The 4,095-nt window shown below is 52.3% G+C and overlaps 1 long non-coding RNA gene across 1 annotated transcript; it reads right to left on the minus strand.

Moving 5' to 3' along the window:
* Nucleotides 1-1,928: 1,928 nt before the first annotated feature.
* Nucleotides 1,929-2,672, minus strand: LOC122675305. Its single transcript, XR_006335230.1, has 2 exons — nucleotides 2,375-2,672; nucleotides 1,929-2,089 (listed from the first exon to the last, which is right to left on the minus strand). It is a non-coding gene; the product is annotated as an uncharacterized LOC122675305 (long non-coding RNA).
* Nucleotides 2,673-4,095: the final 1,423 nt, after the last annotated feature.

Below are 4,095 nucleotides of genomic sequence, written 5' to 3' on the forward strand. Positions count from 1 at the left end.
AAGGAGCTGGCTTCTGTGGTGAGGGAGGCTGAGAAGTCCCAGGACCTGCTGTTTTGCAAACCAGAGGCCCAGGATGGCTGGCAGGCACTCCTGTCTGAACTCAAAGGTTTGAGAACTGGAGAAGCCGATGGTACCTAACCCCAGCCCAAGGGCAGGAGGAGACCAAGGCCCCAGCTCCACAGTCAGGCTGAGTTCCCACCTCTCATTCTGTTCAACAGGCTCAGGTTCAATCCATAGAGGTCAAGGGAGACTTCGCCATGTCCTGGGGAGAGAAGGTGGGAGGAGGAGCTCCCAGCTGACTTGCCCAGAGATCAGCCCGCTTTCAGCCCCACTCAACCGCCCGGCGGCACTGCTGTGGGGGGTACAACCTCCTTGGTCTACGTGGCAGATCTGGTTGTGTTTGTGCGGATGAGGGGAGTGTGAGTGGGTTGGGGTGGCTCCCACAGAGTGTGTTGTGTGAAGCAGGAGCTTGAGGGGGCACCTCTGGAAGATGTTATGGGAGTTCCCTCCACTGCTTGTAAAGTGGGAAAGCTTCGACCGTGAAGGGAAGAGGTGGGGTCGTCAGCACCCCAATAACTGTCTGAGAGCACAAAGCGGGACCAGAGGGAACAGAAGCCGTGTCCGATGTCAGGACGGGGGCAGCCAGTCTGCGGAAGCAGCGACAGCAGCACTGTCCACCCTCTTCCTTTCAGGCCAAGTGCTGTCTGAAAGTGTCAAAGTGTTAGTCACTCAGTCGTGTCCAACTCTTTGTGTCCACATGGACTGTAGCCCGCCAGGCTCCTCTGTCCATGGGATTCTCCAGGCAGGAATACTAGAGTGGGTTGCCAGTTCCTTCTCCGGGGAATCTTCCCCACCCAGGGATCAAACCCGTGTCTCCTGCATTGCAGGCGGATTCTTTGTCCTCTGAGCCACCAGGGAAGCCCCAGGTACTGTCTGGGGAGGCTGATGGGGAAGGGAGGTGTGGGTGGTCTTGGGTGGTCAGGGGCACAGGGTGTCTGTGCTGGGGACCTGTCCATAGGCCACGTGGCTGGGTTCTCCCCTCTCTCTGGGTCAGTCTGTGATCAGCAACATGATGGACATGAAGGCAATCATCATACATGAACAGCATCAGCCAAAAAAAGAACAGAAACAAATAATTCAGGGCTTGGAGAAGCCTTTTCCTGGGATAAAAGAGACTATCACAGTCTTCGCACCAAAAATGGCCCTGCCAGCAGCCTCCACAACCTTCCAGGTTGAAGACATAGCACAGAGCTCATCTCCCAGCTCCTTTGCTCTTGAAGGCCCCACATCGTTTGTGTTTAGAAGGTGTGACCATCACAGCGCTTTCTTTGCCATGTGACTGAGGCCCTGTTGGTCTGTGTCTTGCCTCCTTGCAGAACCGGATGTTTATAGGATCCCTGGACCAGATGTTTATAGTGTCTGTGGGAGCTTAGACCACAGTGGGGACAAACCAGAACCTTCTGATGTGGCAGGGGTCATGGAGGGCAGCTCTGACCATGACCATGTACTCAACCCCAGCTCTAGGGAAGAATATAGTTTCAGGCTAATTTTATAACTAATATGGGTGTCTGTTGGGCTTCCTAAGTGGCACTAGTGGTAAAGAACTCACCTACTAATGCAGGAGATGTAAGAGATGTGGGGTTGATCCCTCGATTGGGAAGATCCCCTGGAGGAGGACATGATGACCCACTCTAGTATTCTTGCCTGGAGAATCCCATGAACAGAGGAGCCTGGCGGGCTCTGGTCCATAGGGTTGCAAACAGCTGGACATGACTGAAGCGACTTAACACACACACATGGGTTTCTGTCTCCTGCAAAATTTCACCTTGTAAATTGGTAGATGAGAAGAACAGGTATTTTACTCTATAGTTTTGGAAAAGAAATAATAGCTTCTCATGTGAAATAGGCTGAAGTCATCCCAGAATTTCTGAAGTCACTATTTTAATTCAAACAAAGATGTTTTGCGGGAGATGCTCCCGGGCTGGGTACAAGCTGAGTCCAGAAGAAAGAAGACCCTCGGTTAAGGCTTTGAGTCCTCAATGTAAAGAAGTTCTTTCTGCAGAGTGGGGTTCTCAACTCTGGATGTCTTCTGGAGAGTTTTTAAAATGCTGATGCCTGACTCCGCTCCCCCCAGACCACAGGAATCAGAATCTCTGAGGGTGGGCCTGGCAGATGTATCTCTAAAACACCTGGGTTGGGGCTGAGAAGCCTTATGTAGCTTCCTGATTGCTGCAAAGTCAGAATCCAACTGTTTTGGTGCCAGGAGTTTTGTGGTGGGGACTGGGTGGGCATGACTGGTGAGGAAATGAGGGTCAGCCTCCTAGCCAGGCTCAGTGGGAAGCCCCCATCCTCTTTGCCCAGTGATTGGGATTACCTGGGGGGCTGAGCACCCACGGAAGGTCGTGTGATGAGCGTACAGGGAGCTGTAAAGAGGACAACGCTCCCATCTCGACTGCTCCTCTGACAGACAAGCCTTCCTCAGTTCCTCTTCTGTGTGAGTCATCATCCGACTGCCCCCAAATTAGTCCACACATCTCCATGTGCACTGCAGGGAAGCAGAGACTGACAGCCTGTCCCGAAATGGAAATGCAGGTGACAGACACTCTATCAAAATAGAAGAGGCAGCGCTTTTAAGACCCCCCACGCTGAGGCACAGCTGGCCCTGGGGACGCCGTCAATGTGGCCTTGAGTCAGTGAGCTGAGCCGGGGAGACGTGACTCAGCGGGGCCAAGGGGGTGGCTCGGAGCTTTGGGACTTCTCCCTGCAGTGTGCCTGACTGATCATGTCCCACCCCCAGTGGACTGAGCACTCCCCCAGGGCCGGGACGATGTCTTATTCACCTCGGTCATCTCCATGGCAGCCAGTGTGATGTCAGACACACAATGGGAATACTTTCTCTTTTTTTTTTTTTTTTTGAGGAATGAGTGGATAAAAGCAGTGATGTCTGGGAGGTAGAAGATGAAACCAGCCTCCACAGGGTGACGGGAGACCCATCTTACTGGGGGCTGAGGCTCCTGCTGCCTCAGGATGGCCAGGGAGACAGACAGATGCCCGCTGGTGTTTCCAGCAGGGTGGTGACCCATCCTGCTCTGCGTCCAGGTGTTGGAGGGTGACAGGAGAGCATGTGGAGGGGAGTCAGGTCTTCAATTTCATCCAGATGACTGAATCCTGCATCTGAGACATCTGGGCAACACCCTTGTAAAGGGTGATGGCAAACAGGCCAGGGAACCATCTGTGCACCCATGCCTTCATCTTCCAGCATTATTTTGAGCATCAGGATGTTCTGGGTGCTGAGCTGGACCCCGGTGACCCAGGCTGAGGGACCACAACTTGCCCTCATAGAGTCACCATCCAATGTGGAGACAGATCTGCCACAAGCAATTCTAACTCCATTCGGGGGATGGAGACAGTGCGTGGGGACCACAGGAGCTCTGGGGACCCGGAGTGGAGGAGGCACACCCACATCCTGCTGCATTTTTGATCCAGAGGAGCCAGGGCAAAGATGGGAGAAGGATTTCTGCTCTCTGGCTTTCTGACCACTCAACATTTCGGGCTAATGGCCATAGTTTTATGACAGTGGGAAGAAGGCCTGGGGTGATGCATGTGTGTGTGTGTGTGTGTGTGTGTGAGTGAAGCTTTAGAGCATCTATGCAGAACCCTAAATCACAGAATTGTCAAACAAGAGTCCTGGACTCTGAGTTTATGATGAAGTAAGATAAATGTGTACCTTTCACAAAACTACTCAGAATGCCCCTAAATCACTCATCTTCGGTGACAAGAGCAAGTGGGCTTTCCGAGCTCCTGACGGTCAAGTGTAGAGAGAGCTAGGGAAGTTTAGTGGGTCTTTCATGACCAGTTTAGTCATCTCTGCTTCCTAACCTGTGTCCTGTTTACATGAAGCTCCTGATAAATTGCCGGAGAGCAATAAATACGTGAGCTTCATACCCACCACCTGCCCACCCTGCACAGGGACTGATGCATCTCCTTTTTAAATGTCTTTGTGTCTTCCTGGTAGATGTCTTCCTATTTTTAGCTTTTAATTGCGTTCATCGTGATGCTGATACAAAAGAGCTGGTTTACATTTCTGGACGTGCT

Source organism: Cervus elaphus, chromosome 19 (assembly GCF_910594005.1).
Source record: "Cervus elaphus chromosome 19, mCerEla1.1, whole genome shotgun sequence".
In the NCBI taxonomy this organism is placed as follows: Eukaryota; Metazoa; Chordata; class Mammalia; order Artiodactyla; family Cervidae; genus Cervus; species Cervus elaphus.